The 15,517-nt window shown below is 40.3% G+C and overlaps 1 long non-coding RNA gene across 1 annotated transcript; it reads right to left on the bottom strand.

The window, feature by feature from the left end:
- Positions 1-535: 535 nt before the first annotated feature.
- LOC113949544 lies at positions 536-14,042 on the bottom strand. Its single transcript, XR_003528465.1, has 4 exons — positions 13,829-14,042; positions 13,138-13,273; positions 2,192-2,428; positions 536-922 (listed from the first exon to the last, which is right to left on the bottom strand). It is a non-coding gene; the product is annotated as an uncharacterized LOC113949544 (long non-coding RNA).
- Positions 14,043-15,517: the final 1,475 nt, after the last annotated feature.

The raw sequence follows: 15,517 nt of genomic DNA, 5'->3' as shown, positions 1-15,517 counted from the left end.
GGTGCAAATTAAGTGTCTCTGTCCTTCAATAAAATTGGAAAATGTGTGACTGTCTCTTACTGGCAAGAAGCACAGAAGTGAAAAAGGACAGAACATGGACTGAAGTCCCTGGATATTTTCCACCATCCGGTTGTTAATGCTTGCTGCAGCTCCTCACTTCCCATGCTGGCTGCCAAGAGCTCAGTCAGCTCCAAACACAGGGTTAAGGGGATGGCTGGGTAAGGGACGGCTGGGCTGCAGCTCAGTGCTTCTACTCAGTGCTTTCTTTGCTCTAAGGAGACACTGAAATAGTTGTGCTTCCAGCATCTGCTTCCTCTTAGACATCTATTTTACTCCTACATTTGACAGATGGACCAGTGATGGGGAGATGAGTGCTGAGAGCCTCCAGCTAATTTCACTGATTTGGAAACATAACTGAGAAATACATATATTTTTATCCCTCACTTCTTTCACAGGTGTTCTACTCCTTCATTCAGCAAAGGCCAGAGCTACAAATCAAATTTGAATTTTGTTTAGGGAGGAGTGGAGTAGAAGATAGAGGTGTGGCTGATGTAAACCATTTCACTCATTTTCATGTTTCTACAGGCTTGAATATTTCAAACACAATTAACAAATATATTCTTAGTGCAAAGACTGCTTCTGAAGTAGAAGGAGCTCTTTTTTTATTTCTGGCTGAATTTCTGACTCTACACTGAACACGCAGTAAATAGTTGAGATTTCTCTCAGATAGCTCTTGGCTTTGTTGGTCAGGCAACACAGTAATTCTGTCATCATACTTTCCTCTGTTCTTGGGGTTCTTGCAAGTTTTCCCTTCATGCATCTCCAATTCCAAAACTTGCAGTGAAGCTATTCTCACCTTCTGCCCTGCCTGGAATTCACAGGCTGTATGTACTACTGTGAATCAGCAGTAATTAGATGTCATCTGTAGGAAAGACAGTGGTAAAGGAGTTGAAGGTGATTTATCAGAACACTTTTAGTAGCAATATCATAGTGGAAAATCATCATACCTGAGTCATCAGGTCCACTTCACAGTCTCAGGCCATCGTGTAATAGATATCTATCCTAAAGGCTTTCTGGAGTAGTCTGAAATACCCTATCCCATTATATTTAGACTGAAAATTGAAGCACTATGGAAGGGCAGGGATAGTGCCTACGTGCTGTGAGCAATTTCCCATTGTCAACTGTCAAACGTTCTTCTCTTGATTCTCTCAAAACACAGCACTGTAGTTAGAAATCGTTTGAATCTGATGAGTCAGTGCACGTAGTATTATCCTGGCACAACTAAGGCACTAGCAATTAAACCTTATTCTCCAGTTGTTCTACCCTTTTAATCACTGCCAGTTCTCATGTGTTTCTGGCTTCTGCTTGCTCTGAAGGAGCTGGAGGCAGATGACCAATCGGGTGTCACAGAGATGTGCCATCCTGATGTCAGTCTAGCAGAGTTAAAATCTACTGTCGGATCAAAAATGATATGATTTATATAATGAATCCACCATGGGGTTATGTTGCAACATCCATTAAAACAAGAGCAAAACAGCACTGCATACCAATACCATAAAAGGAACTACAGCTAGTTGTGTGATTGGCTTAGTTAGTGTTTGTTATAAATTACAGTAATTAACAAAGTAAACTAAAGTTCAAGTAATTTCTTCCAAAATGTAACTATTTCTGATTTCTTTTTAAAACTGTAAGGCTGGGAGTAGCTCTTTATGGAGCAGAGGGGGAACCACCACTGGACTGGGCTGCACAGAGTAGATTGTTCTGCAGGACATGGAAGTCTGCAGGATTCCTGTACAGCCCTACCAGCAGTCTAACCCTGTGTGCAGGATCTTCCCCTTCTGGTCTACCCTTCCAAACAGAGCCTGGTAATTACGTGATATTTTATATGAGACAAATCAGTAAAGGGTCAGCATGAGAACAAGAAACTTGTAGTTTGTGGCTTAAAGAATGTAATGCTTAACATATTTTGCCTACAAGTATTTTACAGCAATGACATGCTGTCCTCACAGTAATTTGTGAGGCCAAGTGGATAATCTTTCCTTATCTCCTAAATATGTTTTGTGTAATACCCTGAACAACATTTACAGATGCTAATAAAACCAGTATATTTTATAGAAGTTCAAATTTTACAAAACTACATTTCATTATTTGTTTGCTTAGTATAAAGATGTTATATTCTGCAAATACTCACTTTAAGACTGACAAGATTTTGAAGACATCTCAGAATGCAAGTGCTGGGCTTTTAATGTAAGCAGAAGAGACCGTCTGAATGCCAAGTAGGGAAAGATACGAGTGGAATGAGAGTGCTGTGGCCGTGCAGGGGGAGTCAGATCTGAGAGCAGACGTGAAGGCTGCTAAGACTGTAACTGGGTCTTGAACACGCAACAGCTTTTCCTTACGGTCAGAATTGAGACTGCTTGTGCTCTTCCTAAGGGGAAACAAGACATTTCAGGAATATCTCTGTGAAAACTAGATGATTATAGAAACCATTCAGGTTACCCAATATGAAAATGTGTGTCAAGTCTTCCTCCTCTCAGTAACTTACTTTACATTTTATTTAATTGTACTTCAAAAATTTCTCTCAAACAAGTGCTGCCAAATACCTTGCTTCTTTTCGTTTTTTCCCTCTTTTGATTTTTTTTCCTTAAAATTCTGAATTAAAACCTACATATTTCCTTTTAAGATTCCCATTTCTGTTAAATAAAAGAAAGAGAAAGATGGATAAAAGGACAATAGAGAGAGACTAAGATTAAATGGAAATGGGCTTTTGGTAGCTTGGCTGTGGTAACCCCACTGTTTCCTCCCTCTTTGCCTCTTAAGGACTGAACTGCAAACACTGCCTTTTGCAAGCACATGGAGTTACTGAGTTTTCTGCTCAGTATGTTTCCGTCCTCCAGGACTCTGACAAATTGCAGGCACTGCATACTGTGAGAAGCATCCATAGTGTACAAAGCCAGCCAATGCCCCCATCAGCAGTTCAGTGTTAGCACTTCACTGAGACCACACAGAATGGTGGATAATTCAGATGGCAAATTTGCCAGGTGGAGCATAAGCTGAGGGAGCTCTTGCAGCCACTGGTGTCCTACACTCTCATTTCTAGATTGTCATTAGCTACCTCCAATGGAAGGCATCCAGTTTCATTCCATTTCACATCCAAGAAAAATTGAAAAATATCTTCTAGGAGCATCTCATGCCCATGAGCTAATGTTCCCTCCAGATCTAAGAGAAAATGCTTGGAAACATCTTTTTCAGGATATTCCATTGTGCAACATAAAAAGAAAATTTCCTTGCATATAATAAAAAAATGAATATGTCTTAACACTGTTTAAAGTATCAACCTGTCTTGCCCTGCCCTATGAACACTTAAATATTTTTAAATTGCTCTTGGATAAAATGCACAAGCAATTCCTGAAGATGTCCGGGGGGAATGTATTCCTCCACTTATCTGCAACAGGATTGAGATTTCTCACAACTGAGGTACCTTTGGGGTAGGCACTCCCAGAACTAGGCAATTGTGAAATGCTAACAACAGAATCTGAAGCTGCTATAGACAGCATCTGCCTGTGGGCTTAAGCAGCAGCTAAATGGGAATCAGGAGAGCAGAGGGATTCGGATACTAAAGTTCCTTTCTGGATCTGAACCTCAGTGCAATGAAGCTTCCACTGGATTTCAACAAGGGGCCTGTTGTTTGACCTCTGGTTCTTCCTTCACTTTCAAAAGAAAGGTGGATGCATAGTAAGGTTGCCATATGCCCCTGATAATACTTGAAGTAGAGATAAAGGGATTAATGGTTAACTTGTATGCACTTGGCGGAAACTGATTTTCATGGAGAAAATGGCAGATTCCCTCTCAGAAATGTATACAGTATTTGCCTTTTCCAGAAAAAAACACAGCTAATTTCTGTATACAGGTTTGCAGAGTTCCTGTACAGTTCTTAGGTGTGATAAGTTACATTTTTTTCCAAATATGGATAGATTTATTGAGCATTTAACAATGGCTAGAAGCCATTTCAGTCTACACTGAGACATGTATCTAAACCTTGTTTAAATGTAGTCAAGATGCCAAAAAGTATTTTTCCCTAATAAGAAATAAAGCATAGTCATGTGTTGTTCTGATGTCAGTGATGCTGATGTAGCAAAATATATATTCATAAATTTGTTTCACTAGAGAGTACTATAAGGACATGACTACCAAATTTCCAAGAAGATGCCACAACAGATCCCATATTAAACAATGTTCCAGCTTCATTTTCAATGAACAGGGTTTTCTTTTTAATTTAAAAATGAAACATCATCTGAAATATACATGCACTTACCCAAGTCGTGGATTAATCAGGCCCTGCCTTCAGCCACTGCCTTTATTATGCCTTCATAACAGAAAGTATTTTATGCTCACCTAAAACACAGCTTCATCTACTTTTATCTTTTTAGAGAGCTGATGGCAAAGGTGAACACACAGTACGTTCTAATAGCCTCATTTACATATTTTTTTATATCACGATTCTTTTGCTTTATCTAGGTTATCCCACCTCATCCTTATTCTGGATAATTGAGCAGTGAGTGTACAGCAGAACTGAGTAATGAAGAAGAAATATCTCAGGCAGAGACTGTACCCCCAGTTGCTTCCCAGGGACTTTCAGGGAGGCTGAAGAGAACCAAAAGTGTTCTAAGTCAGGTTTGCACCTTCTGGATCTGGTCCCAGCATAAGAAGAGCTCAGTGAGGGGAGCTCATTGTGGCTTTTGAGCAGCACAGTCTCCCTGAAGTTAGTGGGAGACTTAGTTGGTCCACAGAGCGCTTTGGCCACATTTCTGATTATCCAGCTTGTCCTCTAGACCTTTCCTGAGGTCAGTCTGAGTCACAGACCGACATGTGGGACTACAGGGACAGTGCAGATGGGCAGACTATTGGGAACCATGGCTACATAAGGCTTCACAAACAGAGCAGGGAAAGGAGGGGTGTATCTTCTGCCCAGCCACTTTATAGCACAAAGACTATCAAGTCCCCAAAATATACAGGGTCAGGTCATGGGTTTAAAAGCATAGATATTAAGATTATGAGAAGGAACCACGATTTTAACCCCTAGTAGAGTCAAAAGACAGATGCATTTCTAGCCTTAAATCTTTGAAAAGTGAAGGCTACAAGGCCTCGCAGTCTGTCCTCTGGACGCTTCTGGGATCTAGTGGTCACAACATATCTCTCAGAACCACTAAATGAGCCTTGGAAAAAAAAAAAAAGAAGAGTAATTTAAGAGCTGAGGAGAAATGCCAGAAGTGTCAGTGGTAGACATTCTTCTCTACTCCCAGCCCACCAGCCGTGCTCAGTGGGAGGTTTTCTTTCTGGAGCTGCATTAAAAACACTCTGTCCTGGGCTTGAGTTCCACATGCCCATGTTAGAGCTTGCCAGAAGGTACTCATTTTTATGCTCAATACAACAACTTGATTTCAAACTGGAAACCACAGACAAGCAGAATCTTCTGTCTCCCAAATAAGAAAGCCTAATTTCTACACAGAATCTTAACTTCTCCATGTCTCTTGAGACAATGGCTTAGAGGACCTAAAATAAAAAACTAGCTCAGTTGCCTCCAAGCCATCCATCCAAAATACTCATCTCACCAACAGGACTTAGGGTTGTGTAGCTGACTTTCAAGGGCTGTTAGTTAAGAGGACTTGATGTAGGGATGTGAGAGCCACAAAAATAATCAGGGATGTGTCGAGGCTCAGAGTGTAAAGGTGGGTCATCATAGGATGGAATATCTCTTCTGTAATGAAAGGTTAAGAGGGTTGAGATTGTTCACCTTGAGAAGGAGAAGGCTCCAGGGAGACCTTATTGTGGCCTTTCAGTACCTAAAGGGGGCTAAGAAAAAAGATAGGGACAGAATTCTTAGCAGGGCCTATTGTGACAGGACAAGGGGTAATGGTTTTAAACTAAAATTAGGGTAGATTTAGGCTAGATATAAGGAAGAATTGTTTTATGATGAGGGTGATGAAACACTGGAACTGGTTTCCCAGAGATTTAATTGAGTTAATGTCTCCAAAGGTATTAAAAAGACATGTAGATTTGGTGTTTAGGGACATGGTTTAGTGGTGGACTTGACAGTGTTGGGTTTATAGTTGAACTCAATGAACTTATAGGTCTTTTGCAACCTAAATGATTCAATGATTACTTTTGAAAACACATTGTAGACAGTAAGTGAGCCCTGGTTTGTCCCTATTTGCCCCTTCCCTTCTAAAAAATTCACCTATGTGTACCTAAGTTCAGTGCACACAAGCCTAAACCCTTCCCCCACTCCTTTGGAAGCCAGATGCATTTTTTTGGAGTAGTGGGGGTTTTCTTTTAATAAGGGGGTGAATTCATGTGAAGGCCAAGTGGTTTCCTATAAGAAACATTCATTCTCTCTGGAAAAAAGAAAGACAGCAGCATTCAGGGCAGTGCTTCTGCAGAACTCATCACTTCTTGAGGAACATCTTTCTGGGCAATTCTCTGAAGAATTCATTCAGAATAATTCAGAGAATCATTTCACCCAGTGACTTCAATTTATCCCATATAAACCAGTTATATCTAGAAAAGTTACAGTCAAACTCATGTGATGCCATCAATGATTTATGTGCAGAGCAGCAACAAACGAGTAATAAAGTTAAAAAGTAATGAGAGGTCTAGCAGATGGGCACAGCACCAAAATAAACATTCTGATAAAAACACAGATTCAGCAAACCACCAAACCCAACAGATTCTTGGGAGTTTGGCCTTATTTGGGTTAACTAAGCAAATTTGCTAAGAATGTTGTTAAAATATAATATGAAGGCACAGAGCATGCCAAGGAAAGTTCAACATAATCTGGATACGAGAGTATCAGGATATCAGAGAAAAAATGCAGAACATACCGTAGCTCAGTTGCACATTGCCCCCATCATAAAAACTCACAAATCCTTCTAGAAGAGTTGCCCTTTCCCACAATCCATGTCACTAAAACTAGATGCAGCAATGGTATTTGTGCACCCAGAGCCTTCAGCTGCTGTTCCTCACATCATGCCTTCACATTTTGTATGAAATTGCTTTTATTTCATAAAACTGGGCTCAAACTTGGGAAAAAAGTACAGTAATGCAAGTGTATAAAATACTGTGCCATGTTAATGGGACATGGCAACTTGGCAAATAACTTCTCATTAGTAAGATTTTTGGTCAACTTGGTTCCTGTTTTCTGCATCGGGATGGGAAATTTTAGATAAATAATACTTTCCTATTAGGGAATGTGATCTAATTATCACTGAGTAATCCAGTAGTAGTTTGGGTGCAGATTCTGAAACTCAGCAGCTCCCTTATTTCCCATACCCCAGAGCCTGGAACCTGCTCACAGATGAGGGAAGCGGGTAACCCATCCTTTTAATCAGAAAAGGACAGTCAGAGGCTCTACTCTATGATATTAAAAGATGATTTGAAGTGAATAACTCTGCTGCACAATCCATTGCAAACTACAAATGAAATAGAAGGATTGTCAGCAGCATTGTTTTCTTGCAAACAGAAATAACATTTAATTATATTTTTTTGACTTAAGAAGATCTGAAAGTTGCCTCCAACTGCAATTATAACCTGTGGATGACAGAATGTATTTCCAGAGACAATTATCTGTTCTGGGCAGATAATGAGATTTACATGGCCTGAGATCAAGATCAAATTTTAGAAACATTTTCAGAGAAATCTTTCTAGCATAATGGTTTCTCAACAACTCTAAGTCAATCCAAGTACAAGGCCCCATAAAAAAATTTGCCCTGCCCTCCTCCTTTGTCTGTTTGTTTCCTGCTTTCTGCTGGACCTGTGGGACCAGGCAGTGACAGGAGCAGGTCACCCATCCACCTGTAAAACAGACTCATTCTTTGCCAGGCTCAGTTTTCAGCAGAACAACAGTTTTAGTTACAGAAATACTTTTGAACCACATACAATTCAAATACTTTTTTGACTTCTGTAAATAAATAAGCTGGTTTATCCTGCAACAGCAGCAGGTCAGGAGGATGGGAGCTGCAGTGTGCTCCCCACCCAGCCCTGCATGGTCCCTGCTGCCCAGAGCTTGCAGCCTACACCCACCAAGAGACTCCTGGCCTCGGGAAGAAACTCCTTGACTGGGAGCAGTCTCTGCTGCCAGCTTAATGCCTACATCTGAGCAAACTTTGTAGCGTGAGAACTTAGGATGAATATAGAGTTATAAAAGAAAAATATATGGTAGGCACCTCGTAAAAGTAGTTTTAATCAGAAACAAAAGCTGAATACTATACAAATGAGGAAATTTAGGTCACAGGAGTCTAGAGAGCAGTTTTCTCAAATATGCATTTGTTGGCTATGGCTGCCTCAGTCTATCAAATCAACATTTTCTAAATTAAGAGGGATTTATAAAAACACAGCACGGTCTCTAAGGTGCTGTTTATGGTCTGTCTGGTATAAATATTTATGATCATTCTAAAATTAGTGATTTTTCTAAAGTGTGCTCCTGTTTAACATAGCTCATGACAGGTGCTATGGTAAATATGCAGTTTTGTTTCTTGAGAGAGAAACAGAGGCAACATAGAAACCCACTGTAAACAGTGTTACAATGGTGGCTAATCAACGGAGGGTTGTTCTCAGCTGTGAACTCCTGCGGACTCTCTCCTGTCTGAGAAGAATTCACTCCTACATGCTTTTCCCCAGGGTACACAATCATTTTCCCACATGACCATGTAAGCACATCCATGCCACATAGCAATATATATAGGAACAGAGTGCTGGGAGGAAGCACTGGAGCCTGCTGCTGCCTCCTGCAATAGAACGCGTGTGATCACGAGGAGTGCATCTGCTTACTCAGATCCGGTGTCAGAAGGATAATTCATGTCCTCTCTGCAGAAGTAAAAATAAATTGGGTTCAGACTGAGTTCAACAACCTAAGATTACATATTAGCAGTTACCACTTTTCCTGAGAGGTAAGGCACTTTTCAAGTTCCCACTATCAGGAAAGCAGCCAGATAAGAGCCCAGTGAATGATCAGGGGCACGGTGCTCGCACTGAGGTGACTCATTCTTATTGGTCGTGATTTCAGTGGGCTTTTGTGAGCCATGACTACAGTATCTTTTAGGAGGATTTCCTTGAGTCACTGGCCTGTCTGTTCTAGATCTATAGATCTACAGAACCTGAGCAAGTTTATAGAATAGACTGTTCCTGTTCGTGTACTGCATTATGAATTGTAAAGTGCAACTGTGGGTAGACTGTCAATTAATTTCTATCTTAATCTCTCTTTTGAATAACAAAGCTGTAATAATAAGTTGTAACCACCTCTTTGCCAGATCTTGCAAGTAAAATCTACTCTTAGTATAGAATTACCAAATAAGAGTAATAAATGACTGCAAATTATTATGAACTTCCAAGTCCCTGACCAAATTCAGTCATTCAGTGTCCCTTCTTCCTCTGCCTTTTCCCATTCCCAGTCTTCTCACTTGTTACACTACTAGGAACATGAACTTCAGAGCAAGAGCTAAACGAGTTTGCTATGGTCCTCCACTTGAGCCACTTTAGCAAATCTCAAACGCAGAAAAAATTAAAATTCACTTATGACAATGTATGAGGAAGACAGAAAGCTGGTGAACGTGAAGAGACCAACCCACTGCCACAACTCCATCTGCACGTGCTGACAAGCTGGATGATGAATGTACATTTGCAAATGGGAATGAATTTGTCCAAAATGGAAGAAGCTAGGCAGTAGTCATTGAAGTGGAAAGAAATGGATTCTAAAACCAATTTGAGATCACAGGGAATAATTAACTGAACATTGTATTATTGTTTATAAATACCTGATAGTTGTGGTGAGAAGTAAAGAAGAACGAGCCAGACTCTTCTCTGTGCTAACAGGACTGTGACAGGACAAGAGGCAATTCGCAAAACTGAAATACAGGAAATTCCCCTTAACCATAAAAAACCCCACTTTTTCACTTTGGGGTAATCAAACAAAGAGGGATTTTGGAGTGTCTACCCTTGGAGATATTCAAAGCTGGACGAGGCTGAGCCCTGGGCACCAGCCCTTGATGCAGCTGCTTTGAGAAGAGGACTTGATAATGTCCAGAGGTCCCTGACAACATCCACCTCTCTGTGACTCTACAGTACTTACACGGAGATCAGAAATATGAGAACTCTTTGTCAGAATAGAAGGACCAGAAACTTACCCATGTGACAAGATTCAAGTAATAGGAGATGATAATAAATGATTTAAGTAAACTGCAAAGTTTCGACCATCTCACTTGCTGGAGCAATTTGTTAAGCACTATTGTGGACAGTCCATCAATACCAATTTTGAAATCAAATTAGACTTTATTCTAAATTTAGTGATAGGACAAGGGACAGTGGCTTTAAACTGGAAGAGAATAGGTTTAAATTAGATATTAAATTAGATATTAGGAGGAAATTATTCACTGGAACAGGTTGTCTAGAGAAGTTGTGGATGCTCCATCCCTGAAAGTGTTCAAGGCCAGGTTCAATGGGGCCCTGAGCAACCTGGTGTAGTGCAAGGTGTTCCTGTCCATGGGAGAGGGGTTAGAATGAGATGATCTTTAAGTTCCTGCCCAACATAAACCATCCTATGACTGCATATATTCAGCTAGGAACTAATTCAGTAAAATCCCTGGTCTAAGCTGCAATGTGTTTATATTAGGTTATTTTTAATAATGGTCTCCTAGTTAATGGTTTATTCTGTATAAAGTATATTTATAGAGTTCATAAAAGCACATTTCTGAATGGGGCCTATGTTCCAGTGAATTTAAGTATCTTGGTACATCTTTCAGCTCATGATTTTCACTACATTCTTTTGGTCTCAGAAAACTGAAAAAATGCGAAGTACATTTTTTGTCACCATGTAGGAAAACCTTACAGTGAGAAGACCAGTGGATATGCTTTTTTAACTCCATAAATATGTCTTTAAAGAAATGAAAATACCCCTGAAAAAGAAAATATAGCACAATAGAGCCCTGTATAAGTCCTATTTCTCCCTGGAGTGCCCTGCAGGATTGGTCTTCACAGGGGAAAAGTAGTGATGTATTTCTTAGGCTGCGGTTTTAAAAAGTTTTTAAGAAATGTCCTAAAGTACAACTGTAACCATGATGCCAAACTTTGGTAATACCTGTGAATTTGTGTACTCCTTCTGACTACAGAGAATGACCAGGTGTCATGGGTACAGGACTGAAGCTTACAAAAGCCTTTTGAATTTCAGGCTGGCTTGGAACACGTGAGCACGTGAATCCGAGTGGTGCGTTTTCTAGTTCGCTGTGTCACTGGGACAGCAGCCAGTGCACGTAGTGTGTTGTACATTAACAGAGTGTCTAAAGAGGCCTACTTCAGTTCAAATATTTTCCTTGTAGATAGCACATTGATTAGGTCTGTGCAGCCTCTTTGTCCAGTTATGGTGTGCTGCAACCATCCAGGTTACAGCACCAAGTTTGCTGCTCATCCCGTTTGTATGAAAAGCAGAATATCTTTCCCATCCCTCCCTTTGACTGTGGCAATTTTCAGAAATGAAGGTGATACAGCTTTTCAACATCTTTTGTGGGATGCCCGGGTAGTGACAGCCTGGGCTCTGCACTGGCAGGCCAATGTGGCAGACCAAGAGAGAGAGCTGGGGGTTGTTTTTCACAGCCAGATCAAATCCCTTCAGACACAAAGAGGACGTTTTTAGAATAATTAATGTTCAATTAGTGACAGGCTAGACAAAGCAATGCGTTTCAGAAAATTGGTGCTCAGGAAGGAAGACTGGAGATATCAGCAAAAGAGGATTGTCAGCTCTATGGAGCCATATTAAATATGTGCTGAGTCTTTCCAGAACAAAACTAAGTTAGCTAAAGCCACCAAGCGTGTTTGACCTTTCTTCCCTATAAGCAAAACCTTACACTTGAGCTGGGGCCTCTCTCATGTGAGAAGAATAAAAAATATCTTGCTTCCTCCAGTACTTTTTTCATTTCTAGAGTTGGGGAAGATGCTGTTTGTAATGTATGTGACTCCAGCCTTTCACCCTAATCAGTGTGGCCAGAGACCTGCCCCTCAGAAGAGACTGTGTGGCAGATACACCTCCCCACAAAAGCAAACCTCTGCATTTTTAATGCCTTGCAGCAGCCTGGAACAGACATTTGAATCTGCAAGAATTAGGGCTCAGAAGTGACCAGTGCACCTCACCAGCCCTCCCCCCCACACACCCCTTGAACTCAACTTTCTTTATCAGAAAACCAAACAAAAATATCACATACACATACACAAAGAGGAACATAAAGAACATTTCTCACTGTTACAGTTGCATTGTCTCAGATCCCTTCTTCCCCACCCCCAGACTCCCCAGCCCCCCCAAAAGTAAGTGGAGAGGCTGCAGCAACCCTGGTGTGACAGTGCAGAGAGGGTGCAACTCACTCTCTCACATGAGCAAATTTCTGAATACCCAGTGTGGGTAAATTAAATACCAACATTATTTGCCGGGACTGGTGCTTTGTTTATGTGATTCACTTGCAGAGTTAATTTTGTAAAAGAAGTGCAAACAAGCACTGCCATTTGTTTTTTTTGAATCTGAATCTGATGACTGGCAGAGTCTGTAGCAGCTTCCTCGGCTTCTGAACGGTGGGTTGGCTGCCCAACACAGAGTTAAAAGGATATCTCACAGCTTGTTCAAAGGAATTGTTGTTGGTTTTTTATGTATTTTTTAATTCCTTCTACTTACCAAAAAAATAAAAGGAGAGGAGAGGAAGAGGGAGAGGAAGAGGAAGAGGAAGCAGAAACAGAAGAGGAGAAGAGAAGGAAAGAAATTCACTAACTTGTAAAATTTGCTGATTTTTTAAAATGCACCAGCATGATGTAGAAGCAATGTAGAAAAAATTCTTACAATATATTAAAGATGCAACCATTCAAATTTTTACTAAAAAAGCTACATTCAAACCCCAGGGGAGACAAACTTTTTTGATCAGCCTCCATGTGTTTGCTAACGTGCAGATGTCTAAAAGTATGTATTTACCAATCAGAGGTTATTCAAGTTTAATAGATCAAATGGAAGCTGTAATGTCAGTTAAAATTTAATAGTCATCTTCTCATTTGTGTGGCTGCAGACTTTGAAGCCATGGCCAGAATCAAGTAGGAGTTTTCCGTGAGACTCACCTGATTTGAGCTTGGTTAGAGAGTAACTTTTGAAGGACTGCCAATACAAATGATCCGTGTTGATAACATCTGCCTTAAGCATGGTGAAATGTCTCTTGGATCCAATTCACTAAACCATTGTGTCCTCTTTGAGCACCTTTGAAGTTAAAAAAAAGAGACAAAAACTATCAACAAAAAACTTCAGCAAAAAGTTTAGTCTAGATTGTTGACCTAAAATGGGGATTACCAAAGCCCTTTTTATGTTTTATTAAATAAAGATATTTCCTCTAGAGTGATGCTAATTAATAACTGTCTAATGGACTAATTTGAAGACTTCACAATGGGACTAAGCAATCAAAAGCGGAATCTTTTCTCATTTAGTCTGCATGTGCTGCTAAAATAAGTCTTTTAGACCTCTGTCCCAGCTCTTTTAGGATGAATTTGGAGCAATGAAGATTGTTTGCAAAAACAGTTAGATTTCCTTGCTGGAGCTGGGATGGCACTGGTATTCTCATTCCCCCTTTTTCTCCTTCCTTCTCCAGTATAGTAGCACCATTTTTTTTGGGTATGCAGCTTATGCTGAAAGTACCACAGAGCCCAGATCTGAAAAACTACAACTATGCAACAGAGAATTTTAGTCCATAGTGGGCTTTAAATGTCTTGTTTAGATAGCACCTTGACAAATGGGAGCCTGAATATGCGTTGTACATACCTTTCTTTGCATCTGAGAAGGAGAAGGGAAACACTAGGAACATCTTTTTGGTCCATTTTTCTCAGTTTAGTTTGTGCCAGTATACAGATTTGAGGTTTCATCTGGAATCTCAGTACAACCATTTCTCTTCATTTGCGGCAGGATTTCCTAAACTTCTGAAGGCCGATCCTCCTTCTGCAGGAAAAGGAGCAAGGTCCTGGCATTTGGCAGCTTTCCGGTGTGCTGCTGAAGCTGTGCATGCTTGCTCCCCATCCCCATCCTGACCCACCTTGGATAACCCTGAGGCACGTCAACACTGTTCTGTGCCTTGTTTTTCCAAAAACACCACCTCAGATTGCCCTTTCAAAAAATGACCCTCCCGGCAGTTTCTCTTTAGTGTAAATATTTTAAGACGTCACTTGTTGTCAGTGTATTTACACCATCTGTACACCTTGTGTATGACACAGATCTCTGCTGATATCCTATTAGCCAAGTATTATCACATTTAAATGCAATTATCATTAATTCAAAAGATGGTCAGCTGTGAAAGCTCTTCCATGATTTTAGAGGCTGCAGATAAGTGTCACAGGTTCAATTTTATGGTTTTTTTTTGTTATAATTAGATGCTGACTTCATTCCCAGAACTGAGAGGATGAAATGCTCTAGCTCAGGCACAGGCATCACCAAAATGTTACAGGGATCTCTGAAGCCCTGAAACAAATTTCAGACTCTGCTCTGTGTTGGAGACATCATGAAACAAACTTCTAGCAGAATGAAGAACCTCTATTTTCAGTAAAACTGACAGTACCCACCAAAGTGTGTCAGCACATACACAGTGCTTCATTTCCACCTGCCTGGTTCAGCAGCATGTGTAAACTTCGGTTTTGTGATATGACATTTAAAGAACTACTGTTGGTATGCAAGGAGATGACAATAAAGCCAAAAGCTTTTGTTGTGACCTCTGCAACAGAAAGCAAAAATGACTTATCAGGTTATGGGAGAAATACAACTCCTGACAAAACCGTGTGCCATATGTGAACTACAGGAAATGCTTCTGGACTGTGAGAACTTTCTTTTTCTTAACAAATTTTAGAATACATTCTCCCACTAATGTCTTCCAGAAACATGACTCTGCTGCAACATCATAAGCCATTCCTTGGCTCTGTGCTTTTTGTATTTCAACACACTTTCCTGAATGCAGCTCTCAGCTGAAAGAGATGGGCTGTTTCTGCCTTTAGCAAAGAAAAATGTAAACACTCCACAGTTTAATGAACTAAAACCATGTCATGCACTAGAGGTCTTCCCTTCCTCTCCTGCCTCCCCAAGTAAGCTATTCAACTGTCCTCTAAACAAGTGGTTAAACTTCTTTAAAAGCAGTATTGCCAAAAATTAAATCAAAGTGGCTTTCTTTCTATCTTCATACCTACTAGCTATTAAATATGGAAATACCTTGGGACTCATTGTCTGAGAGGCAGTCCTATTGCCATTTCAGTCCCCTAAAAATCTGTTCAGTTTTTTTCAATCTAAGAACAGTAAAAAAACCTCAACAAAACCCAACAGATTTTTTTAGGAAAAATGCGTGCATGTTGCTTAAAACATTCATAACAAATGTAGGAAAATACATAACCCTCACAGCTGATATATTAAAATTCTTTAGCTAAGAGGCATGAGGTCAGCTGGCTAGAGGTTTCCAGAAAGCTGGTATGTGAA

This window comes from Corapipo altera, unplaced genomic scaffold (genome assembly GCF_003945725.1).
Source record: "Corapipo altera isolate COAL_440 unplaced genomic scaffold, ASM394572v1 56, whole genome shotgun sequence".
NCBI lineage: Eukaryota > Metazoa > Chordata > Aves > Passeriformes > Pipridae > Corapipo > Corapipo altera.
This window is presented reverse-complemented; position numbering and strand designations above follow the sequence as displayed.